The following is an 11,689-nucleotide window of genomic DNA, read 5'->3' as shown; positions in this document are numbered from 1 at the left end:
ACACCAACCACACCTGTTTCTGCTATGGAGAACACTTACCTGCTTCAATAGCTGAGGGCATTATGTATCACCATATTCCGCTCACCTATGGAATCACCTGCAGTATTTTGTTTAGTCTTTTATATTGACAGAGTCACTTTGAAAATTATTTTTGAAGTTAGGATTTAGTCTGTTCAGAAATTCCAGTGTACACTAGAATTCACACCTTAATGCAAATGAGATGGAAACAGTTTTGAGTTTCTTTCTGCATATAACGAAGCTCGATACTGCCTATGCCCATAGACAGAATTTGACCTGTTCCATGAGTGCAATTAAAAAGAAATTCATTGAGGAGTTGGAGGATTTAAGAAGGGTGAATGAAGAGAGAAAGGACATGGGAAGAGATTGGGGTAAAGATCCATGGGTGGAGGAGGAAATTAAACACAAAGACTTGGGAACTCAACCCACATTAACTTTAAATTGGCAACATAAAGGCAAGCTATATGTGTATATAGGGGGTTAAATGTAGTGTATGATAAGTTCATGGGTGAACACAAATATGAACAAACATTTGAGTTAGGAGGAAATACAGAACAGATCATTGGACAGAAGGATCCTGGTATTTCTGGGATCTCTTACGTATGTGACCCAGAAGCATATTTTGAATTACCCAGGAATCTGTCCAGTAACTGGTATTTAGCAGTAGTATTTCCAAAGATCTATCATGTAGAAAAGTTAGATGAGCATGAAGTGGGTTTCCCTGATAGGCCTAAGCAAAGTAGTAGTGCTTCTGAAATAGTTGGAGATATTTTTGGTGCTATGATTCCTTTTGTAGGGGTTGTTTTAATGACCCCGTGACCTGGAAGCTACCTCCATAGTTGATAGTAACTAGTACTGCTGGATCATTGTTAGCAATTGACACTGAGATGATAGCTATTATGTCTATGGTTTTTCAAAACTGCCTTGCTCTAGATATTTGGCAAAGGAATGAGGCATCAGTAAAATGTTGAAAGACCAGCAATGCTGCACCTACATACCAGATAAGAGCAAGGAGATAAGAAGCTTTGTGAAAAAAAATCACTGATTTGAATCAGGCTTTGAAGGAATTAGAGGCTACAGGTGTGTGGGAAGCGACTGGAAAGGAATTTGCCACTGCAGGTAATTGGATAAGTAATGTAAGTAGTGGACTTTTAGGCTCTATATTCGAGCCTATAAAAGTAATTGATATTTGCTTAATTTGTTTGTTTGCCATATTTTTATTCTTGAATTAACTTAGCCTTACGCTGGGCCACTATCATACATAGAGAACAATGATACGGAGGAATTAATATATAATTAAAATTTTAAGTGTAGGGTGACGCAGAGTGGCTCCTAAACAACCCTCAAACTCATTTCACTAAACCCAGGAGCAACTTATTTTACTCATCAGCGAGTCACACATCCACACACACCACACTACCCCTGAATCAGTGAAGAAGAAGGCGAGCTGCTGGATAGCGGGGTACCTCATTAACCTAAATGCAAATTTTTATACATTATATACATTTCAAATTATTCAACATTCATAAGGAATAAAACATCAAGATACTCCGCTATTTGGTCGTTGGACTAGCTAGTAGAAGTCAGTTGATGGCGATTAAGACCAGCTCAATCACAATATTCCCATAACTTTTAGCAGTTAATTTGTCATGACTTTTATTCTAATAAAAACAGACTTGAGTTTAAAATTTATAAAGGTTTATCTAAATTCATTAGGAAAAGGAAAATTAGGGTTTTCTTTAGACAAGCACAATTTAAGCATTTATTAAATACATTCAAGAAATGAAAGTTTAGAAAGCATATTACCACTCTGCCAAAGGAAGATGACAGAACTGCATAGAACAGGTTCCCAAGCTGACTGTCTTTATAACCTCCTCGATGTCTCCCTCCTGACATAAGTCTCCGCGATCGATCTCTTTGCCCCATCAAAATTCACAGTCCAAAAATATTTCAAAGACTTTTGAACCATAAAATTGTTCAAACCAACAGCATGTCGTGGTACGAAAAATTCATGAAACTAGCAAAGAACCCTCTCCTCATTCGCACAAGATCTTTTATACACTTTTTCACTAACTATCTAACCCAAAATTGAACTTTTAGGGTCCGCACTCATTTCTCATTGGTCCATTAGAGGGGTGGTGATGATCACCTCATGTCCTCCTTGTTCAAACCAGTTCACAAATTTGTCCTGTCATTCCCAAAGGTTTCTCATGTCCTAACGTTCACATGTGTACTTGTCATCCACTTCTTGTATCTTTTATTCATAAGAAAATTACTTCTTCTTCCTTTCCCAGGCTTTCAAATGCAGGCATCCTTTGGCATATTTCCTGTTCTTAGGCCAAGCTAGCCTTGACATCTCTCTTGAGTATAGGCCGTTTCTCATTTTTATTCCGCGCATGCGTAGGGGCCATCTTTCCCTGGAGTCAACTTTCATTGTCTCGTTTAAACAGCCTTTTTCAGACTAGGCCGCGTAGGCCTCAATGGGAACTAATATGAAAACAAACACAACAGAAATTAGATATAGAATTTTAGCCCTTCTGTTTACCTCCCACCATTCTAATGTTCCCTGTTAGTAATTACCTAGCAAAAGCACACAAATATGCGTCATTTTACTCACCATCTGCATTCTTTTTGCCACACAAACTTCTAACATAAGCACAAATACACACGTTTTATTTAATATCATCCAGGACTTAGTGGGACCCTTCTGGTGGTAGGGGTCATTCCTGTGGGCTTGCCTATGCCCTAGCGACTCGTTTTTATTAGTATATTTATTTCTGCAAAACAGCAATTAGTTTTCCCACGTGTTGTGTTGATTTTACATGCATTTTGTTGACATGCTTCACTCCATTAGTATTATTATGGTTATGGGAGACTAACTTTACAAGGGGTACACAAAAAGTTTTGTCTCTCCCCTGCTCCATCAACTCCCCCTTTTGTGGTTCCATCAGCACCAATTATCCCAACTAAATTTTCTAAAAAAAACATGTTTCAGGTTCTTTTCTCTGTTTATAGCTTAAACTTCAGTATCTTTCATACTTTGTCCTTTTGAATTGTTATACAATTTTTCTTTATATTCTTCCAACTCCATTTCTCCCATTTCACGCCCTCTCTCCTTATTCTTTTCAATTTTCTCCATTATCAGTTTTTCAGTTCTTCTTTTTCTAACACATTTGCAAATTAGTCTTCATAATAATGCTGTTAACATTACTATTGTTACTGGTATTAATACTTTTCCTACTATTGAGCTACCTATTTCTGCAAACCACTTCTTTACAGTAGAAAAACTATTACCAAATTTCTCTAGAACACCATCAACCTCCAGTGGAGTAATTTCTTTGTGTAATTCAGTAATATTCTTAATATATCTTTGACTGTTCTGACTTTTGTCAGGAATATACGTACAACAGTTTTGAACTTTCAATACTCTGCAAACTACTCCTTCTTTTGCTAATAGAATGTCAAGAGCAAGTCGATTTTGCATCACCATATCTCTCATAGCAACCATTTCAGTATTTACCATTAAAAATCCTCCGGCAGTATTTATTGATAATCGATCTACTATTATTGATAATTTTCAGATTTTATTTGCATTATACGATATACCCACTGCTGGTATCAATGCTCCAAAAATGTTACCTATTATTTCTAAAAACTTCCCCTTCTTCTACATATTAATGGTTTAACTATCTCATGAATTCCTTTAGTTCCCCTAGCTACATGGAATATTTTTTGAAAAACCAGGCCTATGTTACATGTACCATACCAATGATCTGGCAATCTATAATAAGCTTTTGTTGGACCTGGCCCTTTTTGGCAGGTTCACCCCGAAGCTTTTTGCTTTTTCCTAGCCTGTTTCTGTAACCTGGTGTTGGTGATTTTAGGCCTCTGCGCACTTTTTCACTGTGGTACAGTGTAAAGTGCGTGAGCTCTCTGGGTATGTGTAAGAGTGCAACAAAATAACAACTTTCAGAGGAGGGTCAGAGGGAAAATTTTTAACGACCATTCAGGTAAGCACCCCAGTGGAACTAAGTAAACAACAAAGAAACCTGAAGGTCGGAAAAGGCTAGAATGCTCAGACAAACACTGGACTTAACGTATCTTACTGCAATACATCAGTTACCACAGAATCAGGCAGCACTCAACATGACAGTTTGAGTCCTATCAGCCCACCCAGATGGCGGAGCCTCATCATGTAGGACATCCAGGAACTAGGTCTGTGTACTAAAGCCCTGATGTTTTTGGCTTCGTATCACTAGGCCGTAGTCCAGTCACCGTAAGTGTCCACCATGAGTGCTGTACTATCATGAGTTATTGATTGTGCTGAAGTGAGTCCTGCAATGCTTGCACTGTTTTCACCTAGTTTAAATCAAGAGGCGAGAGCCTCATTAATGAACGTCATTCTTCCTGTTAAACTACCCAGCTCCCTAACCACGGGTGCAGTTTTCTACTACATTAGCACCACCTCGTGGATATAGGGTAAGACAGACCAGGCCAGAGACCTGCTTTCTCTTGTGTGTCCATCATTTTCGATATAGAGACTAGTGTCCCCAACTTTCAAGGCATTAGTGTGTAGAATGGAGACGAACTATCGATATCCAGCCTGATGCTGTCTCCTGATAAAATGCTAAAGGATTACTTCTAGATTAAATACATTAGGCGCTCCCATTTTGGTCCTATGGGTCCGGCGTACACTGTGGGTGACATTAAAAAACGTGTGGTTAGTTGAACATCTGTTCTTAAGCATGTATTCAAACATGGAATGTGACGTTTATCTATTCCTGAAAGTGTCCTTATTTACATGTTTAGAGCGGGGCCTCATTTTTCCGAGCAGTTGCCGGGTGAGGTGAGGCTTTCTTCCCACGCAGAGTTGGGTACGTTTTTACATAACTTACATGATGCACAGATTACCTGTTTGCGACTTAGTTTAGCGCACCTTTCAAGTGGCCATCATTATTTATGAATGGCTAGTCATAGGTTCTGATTGTTTCGTCTTTCACTGGCCTTGCATATGTAACACTTTTTAATAAGTGCTAGAAATAGACTTATGGCACTCTGTATCTACAACCAACAGAATAGTAATGAGTTGACCAAAAGGTTAGTTTATTTTATTTTTTTCTTCTCTTTCTTATTTTTCACAGGGAAGACTTCTTCTAACACCTGCACCGATCATGAGGATATGGTAGGATGGTCCTATTGACCACTCTTTTGACTCTTGGTAATTGTAGCAAGGTTTGGTAGAGGTTTTGATTGTTTCTTATTGGTACACTAAATGATAGTGTAATTTGCAGTAGCATATATATGAGCTTGGCCCTGACGAATGCCGGTGAATATACACCTCACGGCAGAAACATGTTGGCCTTATTTACTACCAAGCAAATCAGACAGTGATTTTTTCACACTGTCCATACACTGTTTTTTAGACTGACGTCTAGGTGAACACTAATACATTTTCATTGTTTGCCTCGATAGTCATTTTAATACACATCACTTTATAATTTTTTTGCACTGCTTTTGTCAGCTCCACCGATGGTAAGGACACTTACGGTGACTGGACTACGGCCTAGTGATACGAAGCCAAAAACATCAGGGCTTTAGTACACAGACCTAGTTCCTGGATGTCCTACATGATGAGGCTCCGCCATCTGGGTGGGCTGATAGGACTCAAACTGTCATGTTGAGTGCTGCCTGATTCTGTGGTAACTGATGTATTGCAGTAAGATACGTTAAGTCCAGTGTTTGTCTGAGCATTCTAACCTTTTCCGACCTTCAGGTTTCTTTGTTGTTTACTATGTGTAAGAGTGACCTGCCCTCCCATAGGAATGCATGGGGAATATGTGTGACCATGGTAGTTCCTGATGTGTGGGGAGTGCAGGGTCGAGTTTGGTATGTGCGAACTCGTGAGATTGAATGCTGCGCAATGATGCGTGCAGCGTGAATGTGTCTAGTGGGGAAGTGCCACTTCTAGACATGGGTGTGCATGTGTAGTGAGTGTGCTGGCACGTGATTGGCTGGAGCCTGGCTCCAGGAGTCTGGATGGGTCTGCCCAGTGGTGAGGTTTGAGATTAGCATACTGATGTGAGGGGAGGGGTGCACCTGGGACCTGAATAGGGCTGGGCTTTCCCCACACAATGCTGGCTCCACCCCCTGTGGTGCGACTGATGACCCTAGCCTGACTAGTGAATGGAAAGGGTGGCTGGGGAAAACAAAGTACTCCAAAACCAGCTGCACCTGGTTTTGCCCCCACCCTGCACCTTTAGACAAAGGTTTGGACTGTATAAAAAGGGGCTGTGTCCCCTTACAAAATGTTCTTGTTTCTGACTAGAATCCACCAGGGGCGTGCTGCTGCTTGGGCCCAGGGGAAGGCTTGCCTCCCTGGGCCCTGCCCAGCCCCTGGACTGCTGATGAACTTGGATGCCTGGAGGATCTTTTCTTTCTTGGGGTCCCCTTTGCTTCACTTTGCCCCAAGGGCCTTTGTTTTTGAGATCCAGGACTTAGTGGGACCCTTCTGGTGGTAGGGGTCATTCCTGTGGGCTTGCCTATGCCCTAGCGCCTTGAGAGCACTTTATTCTACTTTCCTGGGCAGAGCGCTGTCGTTTTCCCGCTGAGGGAAGCACTCCTGCCCTTCGTATGCCCCAGGGTGCGCAGGTGCCCACCCTGCATCTTTTTGTGATTTTATTAAATAGAGGGTGCCACCCCTTTTGATAGCGCCCTTAAGCAAGTGCCCACCTCGCATCTATATTTTATTTATGCACCGAGGGAGCCTACCCCTCGTTTTGCACCTCGAAGAGTCACCGCCATTGGCCCGGGCTGCGATCAGCCTCGGAGCGCTGTGATTGGCTCGCTCTGGGGGGGCTCGACGAAGAAGCAGCGCTGTCATTGGCTGACTGTGGGGTCTCGCGCTGGGATTGGCCCAACCGGGAGCAGTGCCCGTCAGGAGGGGCTCGTCCAGAGAGCCGCGCTGGGATTGGCTCAGCGCTCACCCCTTGGCCGAAGATGACGCTGCCGCATGGTGGAAGAGCGGAGGCATTGCGGGGCTCCCGTATCCTGGAAGGAGCCCCGGCAGAGAAGTCCCGCGATGAGGAGAAGCCGCCGACCGAGGTCCGGTGAGTTAGAGCTGGGCCGGGTAATGCGGGGGCAGTTCTGTTCCCACTCCACGAGGGAGCCACTGGATTATTGTGGTGCCGGTGCGCGGCACTACGTCAGAGTGGCCCCGTGTGTCAGAGGGCCGCTCCAACATGGGGAGAATTGATCCCTGGGCTAGAAGGCCCGTGATGTGCTCAGTTAGGGGCATAGTTCCTGGTGGTGCATTTAGGGCAGCCCCGGTTGGCACTGGATCACCCCAACATTGTCTAGAGCCCACGAGGCTCCCTCGGGGCATTTGTGTTTAGTGCCTCGAGGCTCCCACGACCACGGGGGCATTATTGTCTAAAGAGCCAGTGCGGCTATCCCCTGGCCTTGTTTTAGGCGCTAGTGTTTGGGGACATATGTACTTAGAGGACCCAGTGGGGTCCTCAAGAGTCAGTGAGGGCCCTGTCGCAGTTCTATTGATTCCCAGCTGCCCAGCAATTAGTGGGCAGCTGCACCGTTTAGGCATCAAGGGAGAGAGAGTCTCTGTGTGGGGCAGAGTTGACATAGAGGTGCCAGGCCTTCTACAGCTGCGCAGCACTTAGTGCCAGCTGCAACGTTTAGGCCCTGTTGTTGTTCTCAGCTGCCCAGCAAGTAGTGGGCAGCTGCAACGTTCAGGTCTGTGCCGGTGGCGCACCCCTGACAGGCGCTGCATTGGTAGCGCGCCCTGACATTCTGGACACAGGGCTTTTTGAGTCCCTTTATTGGATGGCCAGTTGGCCAGGGGTCTGGTGTGTGGATGGGGCGCAAGGCCCTAAATGTAAATTATGCGTAATGTGCTATGCCATTATGCCTGTGACACCTCTGAATGTGTTTTATGCATTATGTGTCTTACCTACACCGCTGAATGTATGTTTATGCATCATGTGTTTTCCTGTGCTGCACCTCTGAATGTGTTTTGATGCATCATGTGCCTTGTTCTTACACCGCTGAATGTATGTTTATGCATCATGTGTTTTCTTTCCCTACACCTCTGAATGTTGTGATGCATCATGTGTAATGTGTTCTTGCCTATACCCCTAAATGTATGGTGATACGTAGGTGGTTGTTCTTTCTAGTACAGGTGTGCTAGAGTGATTTTTATTCTATGATCTACAACATCCTATGTCTAACAGTATTTCTAGTTCTAAAAGTGCTGATTCCTGACAGTGGTCCAGGTGGCCCTGTCTTGTACATATCCCTTGTGAATCTTGCCGTGCCAGTTGACACAATGTATATTGTGTGATTACTATCTGATGTGTTTTGACAATACAAAAGTTATTTTTATATACCCTTGTGTGGAGTTCCTTTTGTGGTGTGCCTAGGATGTTGTTGCTGTTGTGTGCGTGCGCAAATGCTTTACCATTGCCTCCAGAATAAGCCTGTCTGCTCGTGCCAAGCTACCAAGGGGGTGAGCAGGGGTTATCTTGGCGTGTGACCCACCTTGCCATGTCTAGAGTGGTGGTTTCTGCCTGGCTTTGGCGTAAGCCTTAGCCAACCAGAAATCCCAGTTCTAACAGCTTTGTTTCCACATCTGAAATAAATTCCAGGAAAAACAGGATCATTTCCACCTTTAAATCCCCATCCCCCTTTAATTATGTACGTGTCTTTACATTCACTTGCCCCCACAAAATAATTGTCATACATAGTATTGTCTCTACGAATACACAATTTCCCTTGTTGTGGCGTATCTAAACCTATTGCTACATTAATATTACTTTTATCAATGTTTTCATCTTCAAAATTCCACATTGTTGTTTTCGTTTTACTTTCAGTTGCTTTTCTTTGATATCTAATTCTCCTTTTCTCAACCATATCTACAAAAACGTTTTCCTCCTTACGCATTTTACATGTCAGATTATACCTAAAAGCATATTCTAAAGTCATTTGTTTTGTTTCCAGAAAATATTCACCAAATACCTTACCCTTTTTCATTTTGTTCAATTCATGTGTTATCGAAAGTGTTGCAAAAGTCTCATCTAAATCTGAAAAATAATTTTCTAATTTACCTGTCTTGTAAAATAAACTAGCTCATACACTACAAGTTATTCCATAAGTCAAAGGAAGGTGATGATATGTTACTCCCTCTGATACAGATGCAGGCAACTGCATACAAACATAGCAGCCCGAACATCCATCGTTTCGACATAATCATTCAATAATCTAGCAAAAACATTCTTTGAAAAATCATTAATAGATCTATCTTTATGGAGTTCAGTGTTATCTACAAATTGTACATCACTGTTTAGATCATGTATCTTTACACTCCTGTTGTCATTTTGTTCTTCATGTGAATATTCAGAACTCGGTCTAAATAAAATTATTATTGCTAAAATGAGCCATATAAGCATTAATAAACTCGTGCAAATCAACCACATTCTACACCATTTACAAAAAATAGCACACTTAGATCTTCTATTACCATTTTCAGACATTTTGAAAAGAATATATATATATATATATATATATATATATATATATATATATATATATATATATATATATATATATATATAATTCATTTCACACTTCAATATGTATCCTCTAAATCCTTATTTTAAAATGCCTCTTCACCTTTTTGCACATGAAAAATGCAGGCACGGCCCGTGACGGGCGTGCCACCGGGCGTTGATGTGGGGCGGGGGAGGGGCAGGGTTGTAAAATGCGGGAAACGGCCGATTCTAGGTAAGTACAGAATAAAATAAATAAAACGAATTTCGTCGCATGCGCTGCATCGCCAAATGTGATGCAGCGTGCAACAATTTTTTTTCCCGGTACTTACCTTAAATCGTCCGTTCCCCTCATTTTTCAACCCCCCACCCTGCCCCTCCCCCGCCCCATGTCACCACCCGGTGGCACGCCCGTCACCTGGAAAAATGTGTCCTTTAAATCCTTATTTTTGGTAATGTCTCTTCTCTTTCTATTTTGTAGAACTCCTTTAATTTGTCATCCTTTTTACTTTCCAGTTCAAACACAGTATGCCTTTGATCACCCTTTCATTCACCATAATTACTTGGAATCTCTTGACTGCTTTCAACTTCCTCTATATCAGGCAAAGCAATATACATCCATTCAGGTGATTTATATTTCAGGTTTGTTTTCCTCACTCTTTTTGGCCTTTGCACAATTTCTTTGTTTCCTTCTGTTTGATCCTTTTGACTTGTCTTCTCATTCACCCGTTCCTCTTGATTTCTATTTGCTTTTATCAATTTGAACTTCAGTCCTTTTATTTCTTTAGGCCAATTATCTCCTTTTCTCTGCTTTTTTATTTCAGGCTCTATAATCCCACGTTCAATTTTCCAAGCCCTTTCTCTGGGACTTTTTCTTTGTGCTGTTTCTCCTTCACTGTCATCAGACTCGGTTTCAGACCTTATCTCACTTCCTCTTATTTTGAACTTTATGATTTCCGGTTCAACAACTGAATCTTGTTTTTCTTTCGTTAATTCAATTCATTTACAAGAAACTTTTCCATGACTGGTACTTGGAGTCTCATCGTTATTGTGATTTATTTCCTTTTCACCAGTTTCAAGAACAGTGTTCCTTTTCTCTGAATTCTTTGTCTGATCTGTAGAGTTCTCACTTTCACCAGTTTTATCTTGTTCTTTTTCAGTGTCCAAACTGTTTTTTGTTACTTCCAGATGTCGACTTACAGGTCGATCTTCAAGATCTGGAATTTCAATTATCTCAGTCTCGGCTTCAGATGCAGAACTTGTATCTGATATTTCTAGATGTCGCCTCACAGGTTGAGCTTTCTGATCTGGAGTTCTGTCTGGTTCACCCTCTGTGTCAGAGTCTGAACTAGTATCTGCCTCTTTCAGGTTCTGGTACTCGGATGGTGTGGCTAACATGCTCCCACCTTTGCACACCTGCACATGTTACTGCTGTGGTGCTGACCAGAATCACTTGACGTGGTTTGTCCCAGCGTGGAACTAAGCAATTTCTTCTTCTGTGCACCTTTATCCGGACCCAGTCTCCAGGGCTCAGATCATGAGCTGTATGTTTTTCCTGGGTACACGCATCAGTTCCAACCTGGTGAAACACAGACGTCACAACGTCAGACAAACCCTTGCAGTAATCCAGTATGATCTCATCATTTATAGTTAGCAGTTTGTCGACAAGTACAAATGCTTGTCTCATTACTCGTCCCATCAGTGTCTCATGAGGACTCAAACCTATGTTTCTGTCTGGTATGCTTCTTAAGGTCATTAAAACAAGTGGCAAAGCATCAGGCCATTTGATTCCTGTGGCTAAACACATTTTTCCTAGTCTGCTTTTGATTGTTCCATTTACTTGTACGACTAACCCAGAAGCCATAGGTCTGTAATCACAATGCAGTTTCAGACGAATGTCCAGTGCTTCACATATCAATTGTATGAGTTCATTTTGGAAGTGACTTCCTCGGTCTGTTTCAATTGTTACTGGAAATCCAAATCTCGGAATGACTTCTCTTAAAAGGAGTTTTGCTACTGTAACTCCATCATTTCTCCTGGTTAGGTAGGCCTCTACCCATCTTAAAAACAAGCAAATGATCACAAGCACGTATTGTAAACGATTACATGGTGGC

The 11,689-nt window shown here is 42.1% G+C and overlaps 1 long non-coding RNA gene across 1 annotated transcript in view; it reads right to left on the bottom strand.

Annotated features, from left to right (window-relative positions):
- Window positions 1-1,699: 1,699 nt before the first annotated feature.
- The window catches only part of LOC144792008 (uncharacterized), a 32,692-nt gene continuing 22,702 nt past the window's right edge, over window positions 1,700-11,689 (bottom strand). The window contains exon 2 of the long non-coding RNA XR_013602500.1: window positions 1,700-2,505. This is a non-coding gene — a long non-coding RNA (uncharacterized LOC144792008). The remainder of the gene's footprint in view (window positions 2,506-11,689) is intronic.

Source organism: Lissotriton helveticus, chromosome 11, assembly GCF_964261635.1.
Source record: "Lissotriton helveticus chromosome 11, aLisHel1.1, whole genome shotgun sequence".
Lineage (NCBI taxonomy): Eukaryota > Metazoa > Chordata > Amphibia > Caudata > Salamandridae > Lissotriton > Lissotriton helveticus.
Note: the sequence above shows the minus strand (reverse complement) of the source record. Positions and strands in the feature narration are given on the sequence as shown.